We start from the raw sequence: 21,585 nt of genomic DNA on the forward strand, positions 1-21,585 counted from the left end.
TGATTTTTTGCTGAAAATAAACTTTTCTACAGTTCTTTGTTTTCCCTGAAAAACAGCATGAAATTTGCAGGGGTTTTCTGTTATTGGGAGGAAAACCATATAAAGCCAAGGAGTTCAAAATCACCCATATGTCAGGAGACAGGGAGGATCTCTGAGATTATGTGTAAAGATAAAATCAGATAAAATCACTCCAATAAAAAGTGTAAAGCTGTTGAGAACATACAGGTACCGTTTGTCCAGAATATACAGGTACAGGGTTTTTTATTACTTTTTCTTTAAACTGCTGATTGTCAGTTGCAGAGCTAATGATCAGTTTTCCAGGAAAGACAGTGGGAGACAGAGATCACAGCTGGCTGTATGTGTGCTGTGGATTTAACACCACCAGGCTGTGACAGGCAGAACACCAACTTTTGCCTTCTGGTGTATTTTACTTGGTAGAACAAACTATAGATAGAACAACGGACCTGAAAACCACATTGGAGAGCAACTGACCACACACGTGACCTATTTCACAATTTGTTCCCTAACCATCCTGTTCCCAAAGCAAAACAGGATGCTGTCATTCAGGCAATTCTTTGCACTTACACAGTGAATGCATGAGACAAAACTACCTATGATCACATCAGGAAATCATGTACCACTCTGTTCTCATTCAAGGCATTTATGTCTATGGAATTCAGTCAGGAAAAAAAATATCTTTCAGATCTTATGTAAGAAATGCACCTTTGAGCTTGTTGTTTCAGTACAAGTATTCAATATATGGGTATGTGCAGCTGTAAAGACATGTGCAGGCCCACAAGTATACAGAATGGATTGTAGAAAAACAATCATTCTTGGCCTGATGATCCTAATTAGAGTCATCTACTCTCTTTATAACCATCTGCTGAATAAAAAGGGAAGATGAACATGAGAAAATTGCAAGTCAGATGCACAAGTCGCTAGTTCCTCCTGCTGTCTGGAAGGGAAGCAAGGTGTTAAGGAATATCAGGAGAGTGGCCACCTCCTCCAGCTAAGGCGCTGCCTTCAACAGCACCCATATGTAGGGCTCACGTAAAATACAGACAACCAAGTCCCCTGCTCTTGGGCTGGCAGAGGTGGGAGGTCACTAGTGCAGGCACACACATCACACTCTCTGGGTTCATAAGCACATGTGCATTCACAGATTCCCTGAGCACCAGCACGAACCTTCTGCCCACTCAGCAACCTTGCCTGCATCCCAGCCCCCCTTACCTACCCCACAGGTCTCCCACTCACCGGTTGGTCCAGCTAGAGGCTCACAGAGTCATCCCACAGACACCCCATGTTCACAAGTCCCACGGGTATAGCAGCAGTGAACTTCTGCCTGCCTGATACTCCAGACCTGAGGCCCCCTTACTCATCAGCTGGTCCAACCTAAAGTTTGCTGGTGAGCACACACACACAACCCATGCGCACCCAGTTTGGGGGAGATACAGATACCCCCAGCAGCTGGTACCAGGCACCCAGTCTGTAACCCACAATCCCTTCTCCAGCCCCTCCTCCCTGTGAAGGACAGACTCTAGGGATCATGCACAGGGCTCAGTCAAACAAATGCACCAACCAGACCCATTTTACATCCGACTGCCCCCCTTTACACCTACCTTTTTGCCCACTCCTCTCTTTGTTCCTCCCTGTACCCCTTCTTCTCTGTGTCTCCCAGGGGATTGCACAGCTCTGCCCATTCCCACACCCCTCCCACTCCAGATCCCTGGTTTACAGTCCCAGCTGTTGCAAAGTCCAGGCTGAGCATCCCAGAAGTGGCACCAGTAGTTTCTTGATAGTTCATCAGTTAGTGTGGTTGGGTTTTGTCATTGTTTTGCCAGATATGTGTCTCTGTTTCTGGTTGCCCTTAGTTTCCCAATTGACAAGGTCCCTGATCAGATAACCTTGCTGGAATAAACTTTCCCACTCTTACTCAACTTCATCAATTAGTGTGACTGAGCAGGTTTGGTTCCCATCACTGCCTCCCTTAGCATTTGCCAGTCAGATTTGTGACCCTGTATGATTCCTTTTCTTCTTGAAGAAGGTCCTTGACCAGATGCCCTTAAAGGACCAGACACTTTCCTCCCACTTAACCTTACACAAGGGTCAGAGTATACATTGACAGAACTCCAGGAGAGAGAAAATAATTACATTTTCCATTTCCAAACTAAACTTTGTTGTTGTTGTTGTTATGGAGTGATCTTCACAATTGCTACTCTTTTAGTATAAACTGAAGGAAAAAACAGAGTGGCCTGAGGTGCCGAGTGCTATCATAGAAAAGCTTCAAGTCCAGCTGGGTGAAAGGGAACAACGTCCTAGTTTGCTTTTTTCCCCTCCATCAATTGTCTTAGATTGCAAATATGTGGTAGAAATATATATCGTTTGTGTGATAACTTCGGCCCGCTCTTTAGAATAATTCCATGTGTGCTGAGCTTACACAAGAAAGACAAGGTCCTTGCATCTTTTTAACAACTTCTGTTGGTAACTGCTGTAGCAAGGACTTGCAGAACTGGGAAGTGGAGAAAAAGATCAGAAAAACTATCACAGGTGCCACCCGTATTTACAGGAGGTTGGGCCAGCCGACAACATTACTTAAGACTGTCCAATAGAAAATTTGATCAGTTTCTCACCAGCTCTTGTTGTTAACACCCTGTTCCCAGCAAAGGTAGGCCACTTTGCCCGCACTTAATTAACGCAGAAGTTTGTTAACACAGAAGGAATTCTACTGATTCCTCTGTGTGGTTTGTTCAGCTCAACTCAACTTCATGGTGCAGATAAACAGCACTGAAAACAAAGAGTAATATTCAAGCTTTCAGCTGGAGAGATGCTGGATAATTAAATCTCAGAAAAGTATCTGGCTTATCTAGTCCAGTACAGTTCTTTAATCAGAACCAGAAATTAATTTGAAATAAGAAAAAGAAGAGGCATGATCTGAAAGTGTGGTTGATCTGTAGAGAATTTTGTTTTTCTGAGATACTCTATGCAAATGAAAACATCCATATGGGTCTGGCAATAATGAAGGAATGTTGGCATGCAGCTACTTTTGGTCAGGTTGCATTTTGGTCTGTTGAAGGAGGCTGATGATGCTCAGACACACTCTGGAATTTGTAGCAAGGACAGTGGAGAACAAGAAAGTTTAAAGAGCGTCCTTGGAGATGTGCTGTTTCCAGATATCGAAAAGATGTGAGGCATAGCATTGATCACCACTGGCCGGAAGAGGTGGCCAACTAGATTGCTGCCGCACTGCTACACTGCTGCCTGGTCTGTGAATAACTGGATAATAAATGTTAGCACTGCTATCAGTAAAAAACCAGAGCCCAGGACTCCCCTTGTCCCGAAGGAGCCTCATCACTGGCCTTCACAGCCAGGTTGCCTCTCTCCCTGGCCAGATGCAGCCTCAGCATGAGGAACGAGGAATGGGGAGTGCTGCCCTCACAAACCCTTCTATAGGATAGATGTAGATGCCCTATTTCTGTCTGGATTGGAGCCTATTGTGGTTTAACCCTGGCTGGTAATTTAAGTACCTGTGTCCCCTCTCAATTTCTTACGTCCCTCCAGCCCTCTGGCTGGCAAGGCCTGAGAAATGAGAAACCGAAAAGTCCTTGACTTGGTGTAAACATCACCCAGCAACAACCAAAACCATCAGTATGCCATCAACATTGTCCTCACACCAAATCCAAAACACAGGGCTGCACCAGCTACTCAGAAGAAAATTGACTCTATCCCAGCTGAAACCAGGACAAAGGCCCTCAGTCAACAACAAGAGTTTTGCTCAGGAAAATGTATAAAAAAAGGCTGCATGTTACAGGAGCTCCATGTGTGAACTTGTTTGGGTTTTGATCTCTCTACATAGGTGCACTTGTGCTAATTGAAATCTGTTGTTATTTCTTTTCTCTTCACTTTTTTTTTTGGCGATACAGAATGTACTTCAGCAGAAAGATAGGCAGAACTGAGAGAGAAGGTGTTTTAATTACTGTGACTGCAAAACTTCACTGCAGCTGGTGGACAGGACTGCAGTCCTGCATTGGGGACGTACACACTTTATAACTGAAACAGCAGGAACTACTGCTCAAACACAGGCCACTACGCAAGTCAGGAGCTGAGCTTTGTGAACGTGGTAGCAATGGACATGAGGCTATGAGCTGACAGCCCTGCAGAAACAGTACTCAGAAGTATTTGGGGAACACAAAGGAAAATTAGAAAAAAACAACCCCAAACTATGAACAGAAGAAAGACTTGGCAGGAAAAAAATCAAAGAACAGGAACATTTTAGGAAGAACACTGCTTTGGAAAAAGCTTGAAGATATTAGAAAAGATATTTCTTCTAATTGTTTATTTCTTACAATGTTTAGGTTTTGCAAGAAAAGAAACCATGGCTCAGTCTCAATTTTTGCTCCTAAAGGAAAACAAAATCCCAAGTTAGAATCAAAAGGAATAATATGTTCAGAAAATAACAGCTGATATGAGATAAACAATGAAGACCTAAGGTAGCCCTTCATACACAGTGGATCTTGTTCATATAAAGTGAATGTGAACTTTGCTTTTACTTTATGGATCAAGGTTGAAGTCTTTATTTTCATATTGGTGTCAAAACATAAGTAACATGGTAAGAAGAAAAAATATTTTCTAAACATATACTTTCTTTTTCTCCTAATGCTATGTATTTTGAGCAAAATTTAATAATTTAAAACACATAATGAAAACCCACTCAGATATTAAACCATGACATAAAAATGCCCAAGAAGAGACTCCCTTTCAAAGGTTGTTCTTTCTCAGTGCAGGTATGTTGGTCCAAGGCTGAAGTTTATCAGCAATTTTAGGCTGCAAAATGATTCCTCTACTTTCTGTTAACTTTTTTAGCTTCTGGATGGAAGCCAAAAATGCATCTGTCTTTTCTGATTATTTTTTTTTCTTGGCAGCCTACTACGTGCCGAGCTGTTCACCAGCCCAGCCTTGATACACTGCCCAGGCACTGGATACACCAGAATTTTGAAAAGGGGAGTGTGAGGCATTTGTGTTGTGCCTGAAAATGAATATGAACAAACACATGAATAAAGCTGTAGGTTACAGAAATGTGGAGTGGGTCTAAAAGGGAACCAGAAATAATTACTTCATTTTTAAAGGCAGGGATTTAGTTAGTCCCAGAGGACTGTGTTCGTGCCAAGTCTTTGAAGGATTTTGAACAAGGAGGAAGTAGGTATTTTTTTCTCAAGAGGTGAAAATGATAAACACTTGCCTTTCCAGTATGTTGCTGTTCTGAAAGATCAGTGGCTTGCCTGTAAAATAGAGTCAAGAACCTGAATGTTAACCTTTGTGCTGACCTTTCAAGTTATCGAGCTTTCTGCTGAAAAAACAAATGTTGGCTACTGTTATGCTTCAAAGCATAAAAAAGTAGATTATTAGATTTAATCATCTATCACAAAGTAGATTATTAAATTGCTCCCATATTTAAATGAGAGGTTGTGGCTGATGCCCTGAGAGCTGTGGTCTTGGTATTTGTTGTTTCCAAAAGGGAGGCAACCAGGTAGAATTTAATGATTGAAAACAACATACAGACTAACATGTATTTGCAGAAAAAAAAATGACACAAACATAGTAACTGTTCTTTTTCGCTCTGAACACACGACTGAGTGATCCAGATGGCAGCCAAAATGCTCCTCACAACCTGACCATAACAAAGGCTTTGCTATGTGAACATGTCTTAGGGGATAAACAGAAGTGGGTGGCTGGGGAGAGGGTCCTCTGCATTTTGCTACGTGTCTCTGTGTGGGTTGTGATGGCTGAGAAAAATGTCTGCATTCTTTTCCTTACGAGCTTCACGAATGCGTCAGACTTCCTGTTAATTTTCAGATCGGTGGCTGCCAGGCTTATGTACGATCTTCCAGACCAATAGAATTACAACCGAGTGAGACCAATAGAATTACAACCGAGTGAGCTGTAAAGAAACTGCTAGAGAACCAGCAAGCAGTACTGACACAGTAACGCCCCAGCCAGCCTCAGGTGCACAGTTTCAGAAGAATTAAGATAAAAACAGCTGGGAGTGTATTGACTAGAACACTCTTCTAGAGGCAAGAGTGCAGAACAGAAACTTTTATGGGATATCAAGAGCTGCCCAAACGTGTTGGTGAAAAAGCTAACTGGCTGGTATGACCTGTAAAAAGAGATAATGCTGCAGGCAGTAAAGGCAGGGGTGGGGGGGGTGGCTGGTTGGGGGTTTGGGGGTTTCTGCCTTGGTTGTGGGTTTTTTTCGCCAGAGATGAGGAATGTCAGCCACAGTGTGGTAAGAAAATTTAAGGGAGAAGACCTGTAGATCTGTTTGTTGGTTTCATGCTTTAGTCTTGCGTGCTTTGTAACTAGGTTGAGAGGATAAATGATGCCTTAATCTAGAGAAGTGGGTGGCAAGTCCCTCTGAACAGCTGTGTCAAAGGTTTATGTGGAAATCCCTAGGTGAGCCTGATTGCAAAGTGAATGGGTGACTGGTGACTGGGACCTTCAAAGTCAGAGACTTTGGGATCACATTCCGGGACAGGCACAGACATATCAAGGATTACAAGGGCTTTTGCTCATTAGCTATCATTTCACCTGACTTGATTTCCTCCTCCCTGTTGTGGTTCAGGCCGCACAGCACTGCTCCGTGAGCCCTCCAGCCTCCCGCCAGCTCCTCCACAGCTTCTGCCACATCCAGTCCCCGTGGTTTCCCCCTTCTGCTCCTAAAGCCCGTTGCTTTGACATGGTGTGTCTTACAGGAAGGGAAAGGGGAATTTAAGGCCCTCTTTTATCATTCATTAGCGGCTACAGTAAGCCTGTGGGAGATGCCTAAGGCTTGACTCCGGTGAAGGTACAGTTGGGAAGGCCTTCAGGAGCAAGGCTGGAGCAGCTAGCCCAGCCACCATGACAAGCACAGTACTCCCATTTTCATTTCCTCACATCCCAGAGTCTCAGGTGGTAGCATCTGGAATACGTTTGTGTTTAATCTCCTGCTGTAGTTGTTCGGAGGTACCTGTGCTAAGGATTGTCAGGGTTGGGGAAACATAGCTAGTCTGTGAAACGGTGCAGCTGAAGCGTCTTTCCCTCACCCGTGACTCTTTCCCTGGGGCTGCTTTGCTGCTACACCCATTTGTTTAAGATCATTCTGCTAACCAGCCAGGCACAGCTAGGTACAAGTGCACAGAGAAGTCAGAACTGCCTCCTTTCTCAGCACTCAGACCCCACGAGTTAACCCCGCTTCCCCCTGCATTACCATGAAAGCCTATGAGTGCTACAGTGGTCTGTTGCCTTCAGTCTTAGAAGGACTTGTAAGCCCTGCTGTGTGATCTGCTGCTGCTGAAGGCGGCTGTGCGCTGAGTGCATCTGTACATGGCATTCTGCATTATCCTCCTGTGCCCCCAGAGGCATCTGCCAGATTGAGCCTGGAGAACTGTTTGTATGAGATACGATACTTCATGTGGGATTGAGGGAGTATTAAAAGCTGGAGTTCTAATGCTGTAGCATTGATAATATGTCTGGGTAGAAAAGAAATAGTCTTATTTAGAGAGTAAAGGAGGTAGCACAAAGAGTTAAAAAGGAAAGCACTGGCGTAAGATTTAGGAACCATTTCTGGTCCTGCTGCTGGCCTTGTCAATTGACTTTTTTACAGATGACATCCTCCAGCACTTCCTTAGTTTTCCCTTATTCTAATGAAAGGAACTAAAAGGTGCTATTGTTAGTACATATGTCATACTGTAACTATGGAAGAAAACACATTTGTATTTGAAAAGCAGTGAAAAGACCACTGAATTACATTTCTGTCAACAGCTAGTTGCCCTTTAAGTTTGCATTAAAAGAACACATGCAGGGAGAAATGGCTGTAGCTACTTCACTAACTTGCATTTTTAACGTAAAATCTGCAAGTTAAGTGTTGAAGGACTGCTAAGTCTAACACAAAGGGCTTTACATCACATTTGACTGACTGCAGTGTCATTACTTTAATGACAAATGTTCTCAAGAAACATTTTCTATTCTCAAAACAGGGACTGGAAGACTAATAGGATCCCGTCTATATGGTCTTCTAAAGGGAAATGTATGTTTGGCTGGGATTACAGGAAGTCTATTTTATTTTTACTTCATATCACTTGCTTTCTGTTTTGAGTAAGACAAAATATTCTTAACATACTTAAAGACAATTCTACAAGAGAGCAGTAAAGTCAGTAGGTAAATTCATAGGTCTTCCATCCTACCAGTGAGATCAAAATGAACTTTGCAGGTCTGACCTTTTGCCTTGCTAGCTTCTCTTTAAATTTGGTTACATCAGTTCCATCCAAAGTCAAAATGAAACTTTGTATGGGAAGAGATGGAGGCTATCAGCTGGATGTAGTTTACATTTAGGAAGTGTTATCATTGAGCTTATTGTTTGGGGTATATGCTTGTGGTGAGGATTTTTATTTAATTAAGGTCTTTGTACTACTTCTAGCAAAATTGTACCCAAATGACTGTATATCTTTATTTTATAAGAGGAAAAAAAGTTTTCAAATTTAGGGAAAAAATTTATTGAAAAAGCACTTCCTCTGTGTCAAACCATGACTTCAGAAGGACAGCATGTTTGTGAAGAAGAGGTGCAGCATGCTGCTTAGAGTAACAATATCGAATATTTTCTTGTTTTTCCTTCAAATCGAGTACAGTTGACAACGTGTATGTCAAATTGTTTGTGGGGGAAAAAGAAGTGTTGATGTCACACATTCTACCTGTTTAGCATCACATGGTTCTGGTAATGGATTGATGCAGAAAACTGCTGAGTTTGCTGGTGAGGTACTTTGCCAGATACTAGGTTGTGTTGTCAATGAGAGGGTCTCTCTGTATGTGCCCTGTATCTAAATGAGTGCACATATCCTATTTTGAGCATTTACATACCCTATCCTAAGTACCACTGTGAGGATAAGGACTGGATGGACATTTGGTTTTACTTAGCGTGCTGCTTCTCACAAGCTCCCCATAGGAAGCTGTATGTCAGAGCTGTATGTAATATAACTCTGAAATGCATAAGCAGAAGAACATCAGACAAGTGTAGAAGGTATGCTATGTTATAACCATACCTGAAATAATTGGGGTAGATACTTCAATGTGATGACTATTTATGCTGCCTGGATCGCTTAAAAATTACAGTGTCTGGAAAAGCATAATCTCAGATCTGGAAATTCTGTCTAGTAAAAAGAAAACAAACCAAGACAGTTAGTACGGTTTGTCTGACAGAAGGCAAATTGTGGTCTCTTTAGATGCGATGAGGTTTCTGATAGAAAATAGATCTTCAGTCTAGGAGAAACCTTGTAAACAGATGCAATGCAGAAAAGGTGTCTGTATGGTTTTTAACAATATGTCCCATCAGAACAAATTATGCAGGTAACTGATAAGATCATGAGTGTTTGATATGAAATCAGAAGCAAGCATCTTTCTAGAAAATATGCCATAGCTTAACAGAAGTTTTAGGATTAATGCAGAACTAAGAAGTGTAATACAGAAATTAAGAAGTGGTTACACTGTGCACAAAGACAGACCAGGTGATCACTATTGTCTCTGGATATTCAATTGTACAAGAGTACATAAAAGTCTGCAAAAATTACCAACCGTGGCTGCTAAGAGAATGCAAAGGCTTAGGTTGTGCAAGAGTGCAACATGATACAGAACGTTTTAACTACCACTTCCCTGAAATAGTTTTGAAATCCTTTTTCCATGTTGTCTGCAGAACTATAAAAATAGAAGAGAACCTCTGTTCCTAAATAAGCTGACATTACATGCTACAGGACATGCAAGACACAAAATAACCCTCAGAGATTTCATAAAATCCATTTCTTGCCCTTGGTAGTGCTGTTGCTGTTGTGCTGCCTCTTTTTGAGCCAAGCTGCTGAACTTTGAATGCCAACGGCTCCTAGGAGGAAGGAAAACTGATGACAAAGCAAGTTATTTTCCTTCCAAAATCATGTTTATTTGCAATAATGTATCATACGTGGTTGGTCTGGTTTGTTTTGTTTCTAACTTGGGATATGAAGAGCTGGAGATAATCTTTTTGTTTGTTGTTGGGGGTGGGTGAGGGGTGGGTGGAGTGGGGGTGATAGGGGTGGGTGGGTGGTGGTGGTGGTGGTAGTGGTGGTGGTGGTGGGAGGAGGGTGTGTGTGTGTTTTATTTTCCGTTTGTTCTTAGAGACATTGCAATTGCCTTTTGAGACAAGGAAGGATGCTGTGGCAATGGAGAGATGCTTGATGATGCCAGTCAAGTAGTCCCAGGTGGTTTAGATTACTGCCATGATGCAACTTGCTTTCATACTATGTAAATGTACCTTTTGTACTCTTTTTCCTGCTGGGATGTGTGCCTCCTTGACCAGGACTGGGAGAAGGTAGCTTGGGAGACCTTGTCCTCATGCTAGCTCTGCAGAAACAGTGCAAAACGCTAACAACATTTGAAATCATGCCTGTCCCTCAGGATGCTCTTTTGCTGTTAGAAAACCAAACTTACACAGCATCACTGCCTAACAGAACTTCAGCACCTGACTAACTTGGCTACATGACCCTGTTTAGGCAGGTCTTAATGTCTCAGGCAGCAGGTTATGGGGATTTTTGACTACGACAGAGACTAGTACCCCGAGGCTGCTGACACACCTGGCTGCAGAAGGTGACACTAGCTCTTTCCCTACTCAGGGAATCACCCTGAAATCACAGCACCAGCAGGCACTGTGTACTTGCTCACAGACGTAAGTCCATAAACTGGACCTGGTCTTCAGTGAAAGCTGGCTGGAGAACCCTTTCTCTGCTAGCACAGTTATCTCGGGGCTATGAATGCCATTTGCAGCCCTTGAACAGCTGGAGGAACTGTGCTGAAGCAATATTGATGGCCCAGCTCATCCCTGACACAGTGCCCTGACAGGATTTTGCACTCCAAATCTCTTCTCATGGAGTGAGAGGAGCTGGGTGTGATCAGCCTCCAGAGGGGGTGACTGTTGTGGGGGGCACTGCTCTAAAGGAGGTATCCCATCACTTCAGTTGGGCACTTGCTGCTGGTGCTGGGTGCCAAAACTGCCTCTCATCTCCTGTATATCGCTGTTAATCTATCATATACGACAAAATGTCCTGGTCCCACCAAAGCATGCTGGGCTTCCTTGTTATGCACAACGTCTTGTTTATGGGCAGAGGGGAAACTTGCCTTCTGTATAAAGCCAATAATCTCTTGTTGGTATAAATAAAATAATAATGCAAGAATTATTAGTAACTATTACAGAAAGAGAAAGAATACATTCTTGCAGAAAAAAACACCAATAATGGTAACACAGTTAAAACCATTATACACACACTTCTTAGTTCTACCCCTCTTCCCAATGCTTTGCTCCCCCTTCCCCTGCTCCTCTGACTCCTGGGGTTGGTGGTTTGACTCTGGTGATGGTGGAGCACATGTTATGGGAAATTGTCAGCATCTGGAGTCCTTTGCTAAAGGAATATGATGTTCATGATGATGGTTTCTGCTTCCTTACCCAAGGATCCACTTCAGGCCCTGTTTATATGCTTGCTAACATGTTTTTAAACCTTGATTTTTCTCTGCTGATATGCAGATCCACGTTACATCTGAATGAACTGTATCTCGTGCCTTTTATGTATGTTAGGTACTATTTCTTTGTTCTTTTTGTTGCCCTAAAACCAGTTTTGTGCAGATCTGCATTTTTTTAACTAGCTGTTGGTAAGTTGTTTGTACCTGTAGGATCTCTAGTGCCAGGCCTGTGCCCAGTCTCTTATAATCCTGCAGCTGTACTCCTCTATACTGCACCCTGCGTCTCCACTTCTTAAGGCCTCTGCTATCATATGTCCTGGGTTTGGTTGGGGTAATTTTCTTCTTAGTAGCTGGTACAGCACTGTGTTTTGGATTTAGTATGACAATAAAGTTGATACACTGATGTTGTAGCTGTTGTTAAGTAGTGCTTACTCTAAATCAAGGACTTCTCAAGTTTCCTGTCCTCTGCCAGCGTGGAGGCGCACGAGAAGCTGGGAAGGAGCACAGCCAGGACAGCTGACCCAAAGTAGCCAAAGTGCAGGCTCTGGGAGGATTGTGGCTTCCAAAGTACAACATTCTGTGGCATGGACAAGGGAGTTACAGCCTGGCAATGGTGCTGAATAGTGTTGGTTAAGAAAGATCTGATGCAATGAGATGCAAAGCACCACAGGTAGATGCACAGCCTAAGTGTGCTCCTGCTGAAGTGTAGCAGTGTTTACAACTGGTTTGTAGCACCTGACTCATGAAACTTAACCTGCCTTTCAGTGTTGCTACCAAACACAGAACAGACATAGTTGGTGAGGTATGATTCAACTCACATCTGTATATTTTTTCTTGTATGTAGTGTTTGAATGGTTGATTTTTAAATATGCATGCTTTAAAATTATCTAAATCCGCATCTGGAACTAATGAGTGAAGCCATGCTTGCAGTTCAGAAACGAGAACTTTCCCTGTATTCTAACTGCACAAAGTAATTTGCTGTTCAATTGCTTAACCAGTTACCATTTCCTAGTACCTCATTTCATATGACTATTTCAGGTAGTAATTTCTGATATTCAGAATGTGAGAAATAACACTGACTTGTGGTCTTACCTTCCTGATGCTGACTGCACTCTGCAGTGCACCTGTTTAGCTGTACTAACCTGCAACAAAGATGTTTCAAAAGCGATTATGGTAGCTAAACTTGTCTGTGTAGTAATGAATGCACAGTGACTTACAGTCCTGGTAGCATTGAAGATTTTCAGCTAGATTCATTAGTGTAGTCAGTCAGTTTCTTTTTCTGCCTTAAACCACTTTAGTCAGCATTATGTTTAAACATAATAAACATAAACAGCATATACTGTTTAAATACAAGAGCCAAGCAAGAGTCAGAGGAAAGCTGGAACATACTTGGGCAGTAGCAAGCCCTGGATAACAAGTAAGAGGTGGCAGCCAGGAGGTGAGATCTTGTTTTGGAGATGGTATCCAGCGTAAGAAAAACTTGGAGAGGGCATCAGGAGCAATAGTATCTGTGCACACTCCCCTTTCCTTGCCAGACCTCGGCTGAAGTCTTGATCTTCTCAACAAAGCCAAGGTCAGAGCCAGGAGCAGGAACATTTCACCAGTATTCAGCTCAGTAGCCTCTTTTGAAGGTCCATTTAAGTCAGTTGCTCTAGTAAAACTCCTTGGAATACTACGGCTTACCTTGAAAATTGTCTTCTCAGGTGTTGTTTATCTCTAAGTTGATCCATTTTGAAGCAACAACTATAATTATTTATATGAATAACTTATATCATTGCAGAGATAGAGCAGGAAAGAGAGCCTGGGGTCAGAAAACCCAGGAGGATGAGGGGTTTGAGAGAGACAAGGAGGAACAGGGAAATACCTTTATCCGCAGCCCGCTGAAACATCCATACCTCCTCCTGGCCTACAAGCTCAGTCCTCCAAAGTTCATACTGGCTCCCATCAACTTCCCAAAGCCTGCCTGACATATCCCATCACCTTTCCTTACCATCAGCTCCTACCCCCAGAACTGAAAGTGGAGTCTTGCTCACCTAGGACTAGGAAGGAGGTCATTAGCTGGTCCTGGAGTCTGGACAGAAATTGCTTCAGAAAGCAGGTCTGGCACAAATGGGCTGTGGATATGGTGCTCATCACAGCCACACAGAGTGGTTTTACCGCTCACTGCCCAGTGTTCAGCTCAATTGACTCAAGCATCTGGTGCTGCAAAACTATGTCCAATAGAGAGGAAGCAGCATCACAGCCACGAGACAGCTGCATCTCTGCACCTGCATCTCTGCATATCTCTTCCCCACATATCTTTATCCTCTGCCTTCTTTACTCTCCAAGGCTGACCATGCTGTTTTCAAATTTTTTCTCTACTTCCAAATGGCAAGAGTATTTCCAGTAAGCGTTATTCCTGGATGTCCACTTGTCTAGAATAGTTTATCACTGTGGATTAAACATGGGATGTGTGTTTGTGGAAACACTTCCAAGCCAGGATTTCTCTGGTTTTAGAAGCTAGTTTCTACTCTTTTTTTTTTTTGTTAAAAGTTTCTGCATTTGCTACAATAAAATACAGATCTTTTCCCCCTTCTTCATGATCAGGCATCCATCACAGCTGCCTTCCTTAGGAAACCCTAGCACAGTCCCTCGCAACAGCACAGCTTTTCTCTGGCATAAGTGTCATTCTGGCACCAGCTAGCCATGGTAACAAGAAGTTTGGTCTGCACATCGAGGTCTTACTTTTTTAATTAAAAAAAGATACAACTCGTGCTTAAACTTCTCCTGTGACCTGTGCTTCTCCTTTTGGCTCTAGGAAATGAAAATATGAATGTACTGGTCACTCTTTGAAAAGTTCTTCTTCCTCAGCCTCACAAACACATGATAGCTCTTGGGGATAAGAATCTTTTTTTTGAGGAAGAACAGAAAAATTAACATTAGCAGAATTAGTATGGTTCAACAGCAGGAAAATGTGGAAATGAAATTTATACAGGCACCCAACACATTTAACATCAAAGTAGCTTCACTAAAAGGCATAGGCTGCCCAATTCCTGTGCTCTGGTGACTGTGATTTGTTTCTTATCATTCCAGCACAAATGTGACATTTCCAGAAAGCAACATACCCTTTGTGTAAAACTACAGTAAAATAATAAGATTCCTACTGAGCAGTGCCTGTTTTCCATCTTTTTCCTGTGAAAGCAGCAGAAATTTCTGCTCTTTCAGGGCTGTTGTTACAAAATCATTTGAGAACCAGCTGAAGCATTTGAAAAAATTGCCAGCTGTTCATTACTTCTCATCTCGATGTTACTCTCCATGCAACTGAGCTGCTGGAACAGATCTGGTGGGTGTTCCCTACATCATAAAACTTGGAAATATTAGCACAAGCTTCAACAGTGGTTTCAGCTAAGTAAGCTGAATTTCTCCAGGAGCAGACTGGGGATGCTCACTCAACCCCTCAGTGTTCAGCTTCTAGAACTGGTGATTACATCTGAGTGAGGGGCAATCAAACAGCTTTAAAGTTTCATTTAAAGCATGGGTGTTGGGATCAGTTTTTGCATTCTTTCTCATGAATGGGGAAATTTCATTTAAAGGCTGTTTGATTCTGTCTCCTCTTGTTGTTGAGAACAACCAGAGATTTCGTTAACAAATACAAAACCTGAGGATGCAGAGAACTGAGATTTCTGCATGAGCTTTGGCCTCTGCCTGGTCCTTCTATTCTATTCCCAGGTTTCTTATGTCTGTGCTCTGAGAAACTGCACAGTAGGGTCATTGTAGCCTGGCTGGCCATGGATCTGCATCTTCTCTGGTGTCTAATAAGGCTTTTCCCACAGCTGGAACAGTCAGAATTTGTATGGGTGCATGTGCATCCATGCATCTCTCCCTTTCTCTAGTTTCTGATGGGTAACAAGGGTGGAGACTGCACTGCAGCTTTCCTTTCAGCAGAATCTAGAATCTTTCTCTTTCTTCTATCTCTGGCTTTTTATTTTCATGGTATTTATAAGAATTCAGATGGTATTTAATTGAAATTGTCCAATTAATTCAAAAGTTATTAGAAGGGAGTATGGGCAGTCATGCAGAAGTACACGGTGAGGAGGTGGGGGAGTGGAGTGTATCACTCATGCATATACATACATACCCACCCTCTCGCCCCCTGAATGGATATGAGGCTATAAATAATTTTTGGTTGAACTGTAAACTGTGTTTGCAGCTATCACAACAATTTCAAGAGAAAAAATAAACAAACACAAGCATATGGGCAAAAATAGAGCTGTTTTTCTTTGCTGATCCGTGGTTAAGTGGCAAAACCAGAAATCAGTGTTAATACAAAAAATAAACACCCATTTAACCTTTGCTGTAGTTGTTGTTCTGCTCATCTGGTATAAATTAAAAAAAAAAAAAAAATCTTTTGGGGGCTGTGATTGTTTTAACCTGCCAGTAACCCCCTTGAGTTCATCAGAGCAAAAGACAGCTAAAGCCTGTTTATTGTCCAGCAGGCACCTACACGTGTTGTAAGCGAAGTTCCATCTGGTCACAACATCGTGGATCATCTGGGTAACAGCCAGGCTTCATTTGCTTCATGTCCTGGACAGCATGGAGGCAGCCGAATAGGAATATTTAAATGACTGACCAACCGCAACCGAGTTTGCCCCTGAGGATTCGTCTAATAATGGCTCCTCACTATGGAGCAGTAGTGGCTCTGCGAATTGTTTTCTTTTTCAAATGACTCAAGCTAGCCTCTGTGGAATGATTTAGCCTTTTTATTAGGTGCTGACAATTTACTGGAGATACGTTCTGGCTCTTACCTTGGGACATGTGGAGGCGGATATTGGCTGTGCCTGAAATCCTTTCTGAAACCTGTCTGTAAGTGAAAAACAGAAGAAACCCGGACTGCACGGCACAGCTGTTACTCTGGGCCTGACAGGGTGCTTGTACAGGGTGTATTTCACACCTATGCAGAAGGTACATACAGTGCTACCACATCACATTTTTCCAGGCATTTGAAATCATTCGCACCTGCTTCACACAAGGGCAAAAGACAGAGAAAGTGGATGCACCACTTAGTTGTGCTTAACCCATGAGCCGAGCACCTCGGAGAGACCTTTGGCACTGGTGGCAGCAGCGGAGGGGCAGGGACTCCTAGCGAAGAGCTGGCAGTGCTGGCCGCAGCCCCTGGGGGATGTCCTGCTGCCAGGTGTATGTTCCCCTTAGAAAACTCTGTTCTGCAGAACTAGAGGTGAGTGATGGGCTATGAAAGGGTGGCAGACAGCTGCCTAGCACAAGTGTGCCGTTTCAATAACAAATGGTGATGGAGGCAATGCCTGCTAGGTGAGTGATGCCCTTCTCCAGGGGCTAGGAGACTATGCAAATCCCAGCATGCTGCATGAACAGCAATAAGTGCTTCCAAAAATTCAGTCTGTCTACAAACACTGTGTTGGCAGTGCCCAAAGAAGCCCTTTCAAGCACAGCAAGTCCCGTGAAGTTCTGTAGGTGGCTCACTGCTTGTTTATGATAACAAGTTTATTCAGTGAGTGATACGGAGAAGTACCTGAATTCACCTTCAGGGGTGGCTGTGAGAGGTATTCCCTTCTGTTTTAAAATGTGGGCATCTTCTAGAAAGATGCCATTCATGGAAGATCCTGGTGTCAAAATTATCCAGGGAAAAAGGCTGAGATACCACAGTAACATCTATGGGGATGGTGCATGGGCCATCCCTTTCAGGAAAATCTCAGGAAGAAAGTATCTAGATGACTTACGGGGCAAATTCTTACACAGTTTGCAGTTGGCTGCTGCAGAGTCCGTGGAGGATTTGCGGGATTTCTCCCACCCCGCAGCTGGGCCTACCTGTGCCCCCCTCCTCCCACGGCCAGCCCCCGCACAGCCACCAGCAACAGGGAAAGACGTGCTTAAACATGCCCGAGACTGGTTTGCAGACCTTCTATGGCTGCATCTGCATGTATCTCTCTATATAACCTGTATCTACAGATTCTGGGGCAGGCATGCATATCTTTGACCAGGTAAGTAAGGTCAGTAGAACCAGTGTCATTACGCACCGCATAAAGTAGCTCCCGAGCCTAAGGAGGCAGTAACCGGTGAAGTTTCGTTCAGGCTCGCCGAACCGCCCCGGTGCCCCGGCTCCCCCCAGGCACGGCAGTAGCGCTGCAAATCCGCTTGGAGGCACTGCAACACAGCGGCCGGGCCGGGGGCGGCGGGCCGGGGGGCGGCGGGCCGGGGGCGGCGGGCCGGGGGGGCGGTGGCTGCCCGCGCCGGGCCCCGGCCCCTGCACCACCAAGGGCGCTTTCGTGAGCGGCCCGGGAGCCTTTTGTCCCCTTTGCTAACAAATAAGTGACCCGTCTTCCTACATTTGCGTTAGACGACGTGCTCGAGCGTCAGTATGGTTGGGAGAGCAGATATTAACGTGTTTGGCCAGACACTGGAGGAATACCTCTATGCTTTAGGGAGCGGTGTAAAAGCCAAGCGCTAATCCGTTGGAAAAGCGAGCGGGTGATCCCCGATCCGCTCCTGCACGGCGGCGCGTGCTCCCGCGAGGCGCGCGGGGCCGCCGAGGGGACGGGGCTGCGGCGGGCGCGAGGGGCCCGCGGGGACGCGCTGCCGCAGGGCGGGGGGGGGGATGCGGGGGGAGGGGGCGCGCAATGGGGAGGAAAAGCGGTTCTCTGTCAAATGGAGAGTGCAAAAAGGGACAGAGATTGACAGAGCACAGCGACCGGGAAAAGTATTGGCCTCAGGTTGTAAACCATGAACGGTGAACGGTGTGGTTCACTCGAAGAATTTAATTTTATTTTTAAACTGCCATCCTTTTTTCCGCTACTGTTGCGCAGAAAATTTCACAAATGCTGCAATAGTTAAGAGAGATTAAAACACAAAGCATTTCATGCACCAGTCTCAATTGGTATTTTGTATTTTTAGCATGCCATTTAACAAGACAACATGCTATGTAACAAGCCAACATTAAAATAAGTAATTTACAACGGCGCAGTTGGCAGAGAGGTAAAAAAGTATTCTAGCTGTAAGCAACAGTATTAAAAGCCTATTAAATTATTACCTTACAGTTTCAGTGACTAATAATGACTCAAGTGCACATGAATCTGTTTCAGTTTTGTAAAGAAATCTTGTGTGTATTTCAGAGATGGGATGATTTTCCCTGGGCAGGGAGAGCATAGTCATGTCTGCCGCGCAATGCTTTGCTATCCCCTGTCCCTTCTCTGCATTATCATTTACAATCCAGATATTTAGACCATGCCGAAGTATCAAACGAGACATTTATGGTACCACTGCTGTCCTAGTTGCTACTTCTCTTTTTGTCTCGAGCATTCTTATTTCCAGGGTGATGTATTTGATCCCTAACAATACCCTAAGCCACCAGACAAATGCATATTGAGTTTGTTTAGCAAAGGATTGAACCAGAATGTAGAACTGATGCTGAGCAAGCTGCGGGCGCAGGCTGCAGCTCTCTGGGCAATTCCAGAGAGGCTGTGGCAATTGGTATTTAATGGCATTTGTCGGAAGGGTGAACGTGGTGTAAAATGCTGAATAGAAAGGAAGCTACTGTCATTAGCCTGTTAATGGCAACTGGTATTTTGCAACTAACTTAAAAAATACACATCAGACCTTGTCATTCTGAATAGACAATATATTGTATTTCTGTGTAAGATTGACGGCAAGTATAAAATAGCAATAAAAAAATCTTTTTAAAACAAAATACTTTTTGACAATAATCTTTACATAATTATTTCCTTGCATATATTTACTGTTCGGGTGAACACTATTTTATGTTCAGGAATGATTCATTTATTGGAAATTGTTTTCAACACTGATTGTCAGCAGAAAGAAACCAGAAGATTCTGTCTTGAATATTTCTATAAATGTGCTTACTTTCCCCAGAATAGGACATTGGTATTTTGCAGTGTTCCAAGTGTTAAACAGCCTGCAGTGCTGTGCAGGAGGACATTGAAATGGAGACTTCCACAGCTTCTGGAGGAATCTGAAAACCTTTCCCACAGAACTTCAGGAAAAAATTTATGTTTTGGTACTGCCTGGGTAGGATCTCAATCCAGCTCCTGTGGACCCAAGTCTTAAGAATGCAAATGGCAACATTTAATTATATCATTTTTTTCCTTCAGCTACTTACTTGACCTGAATTATGCTTTCCATCTGAAGCCTAATTTGTCTCTGCTGAATGGCATAATTTCCACTATCTGTATAATTAAAAATGAACAAATGCACACTTAAAGTATCCACTGTGGCAAATGACACATTTCATTTGTTTTATTTACCTTCACTCTGTCTGCTCAATCCAGCCCCAGTTTACAGGCTATTTCTACAGCAAACCCTCTTCTGAGATATTACATATATTGAGGTGTTATATAGAATTTGTGACTTGCTTTAGACTTTTGTGGATTTTGTAAAGAGCCTGAATGCACAGTAGCTGAAGAATCTGAAATATTCCCAAGAAATATGGGTATAAGCAAATGTGGACATTTTCAATTTGAGCATTTTTAAAATAAAGATAAACCCTTTAATAAACTTCCATAAATGTACAGTCACTTCTCCGAGCAATGCTGTTGCAAAAACTACATTAACTGTAATTTAGGATTGTTTCTACTTTAAATGTGGTCATTTGGCTCTTTTTAGCACGTGGTGACAGCTTAAAATTATCCAAATGAACTGTATCACAGCATTGTTCAAGGTAATTGTTGCACTGATTTTTTTATTTGTTAGATAGAAAACATTCGATGTTCAATAAAACACAACTTTAAGGAATTAATGAATTGGTGGGTACTGTAAATAAAAAACTTCTCTATAGCATCATCAGAAGCACTCTGTGATGTGGAAGGTGAAGAGCTTGGTCAGGTAAATTTTACTGTATGTTGTGGATACCTATTGCACCATGAAGGAGTCTAGCACAAAGTCTGGAGTCTAGTAGCTGGCAACGGAACCGCTCCAAATCCTGGGTAATTAGGTTTAGCTGTTCCTGTGATACTTCCTGGCTTAAATCACTGACATTATTTTAACCTCAAAATTGCTACTGGATTTTAGGGGACATTTGAGGTGTTAATAATTTAATAAAGGACAACACATTCATGGTGTACAATGCATGAATCAGGAATTACATCGCTCCCTGGTTTGTGAAATGTTGTGGACAGGCTCGTTTGCACCAGAAACCTCACGGTGCTTCTTCATGTTGAGCTGCTGAGGAAGGACAGGCTGGGCTTTTGGACAGTGGAATGAAAGCCATCTGAGCCCATCAAGGCATAGGGAAAACCCTCATTTTGCTAGGGAGTGTGTCCTTGTGCCCTAGCTCCTCAGCATTGTTATTATTATACTTGGGTCGGACTGAGAGTCCAGTTTTACATCATCTAGCAGCAGGGCTGCACTTTGCCGAGGGCCCTTCGGAAAGCAGGCTGCATTGCCAAAAAAGACAAATACCTCTTCCTGAGACTTCACTAAGGTAAAGACTCACTCTAAGGGTGTAATCCTGCATCCGACGGAGCCAGGGACAAAAATCCCGTTCAGCCCAATAGGACCGGACTGAGCTCACCAGTGAGGATTTGGAGGTCGGTCTCCCAGGCACTAAGCAACCAGTGTAACCTGTGATGGCAGAGGCAACAGCCCTGGTAGCGCTGGGGGCAGTCACACTTCTGACCAGAGCAACGTCAGGGAGATTTTCTTCCAGCAGATGTATTTTGCTTTGGTTGGCTTAACTTTAAAAATATTTCCTCACATATTTGGGGGTTTTGTGGCAAAAAATGGAAGAAAATGAGAAAAAATGAGAAAGTTGAAAACTGCCTCTAACAGACAAATTGAAATTTTTAAATGGTAGGAAAGCATTTACAGTTTTTAGATGAAGACTAACCTGTTGGATGTTGGGGTTTTTAATGTCTGCTTTATTTAATTTCTAGGTTTTTAAAAAGATCGGATAGTGATCTTGATAATCTTGTCTGAAAAAAATGACTACTTGCAGAGGTTTACAGTTAAAACCAGAAAACCTAATTTTCTACTCATCTATCTTAAGTAACTAAAGCAACAATATAGATGGTTTGTCTTTGGCAGCTCAGATTGATAAAAGTGCTAAAACTCCTG

General features: G+C 43.1%; 1 long non-coding RNA gene across 3 annotated transcripts; it reads left to right on the top strand.

The window, feature by feature from the left end:
• Window positions 1–10,152: 10,152 nt before the first annotated feature.
• On the top strand, window positions 10,153–20,042 carry LOC114014034 (uncharacterized). 3 transcript variants are annotated; one of them, XR_003557373.2, is made up of 3 exons: window positions 10,153–10,296; window positions 15,981–16,720; window positions 19,387–20,042. It is a non-coding gene; the product is annotated as an uncharacterized LOC114014034 (long non-coding RNA). The 3 variants fall into 3 exon arrangements; XR_003557370.2 differs by lacking the exon at window positions 19,387–20,042 and adding an exon at window positions 14,710–14,827 and having other exon boundaries at window positions 15,978–17,677; XR_008748229.1 differs by lacking the exon at window positions 19,387–20,042 and adding an exon at window positions 14,710–14,827 and having other exon boundaries at window positions 15,981–17,677.
• Window positions 20,043–21,585: the final 1,543 nt, after the last annotated feature.

The sequence above is a fragment of the Falco peregrinus genome, chromosome 7 (assembly GCF_023634155.1).
Source record: "Falco peregrinus isolate bFalPer1 chromosome 7, bFalPer1.pri, whole genome shotgun sequence".
NCBI lineage: Eukaryota > Metazoa > Chordata > Aves > Falconiformes > Falconidae > Falco > Falco peregrinus.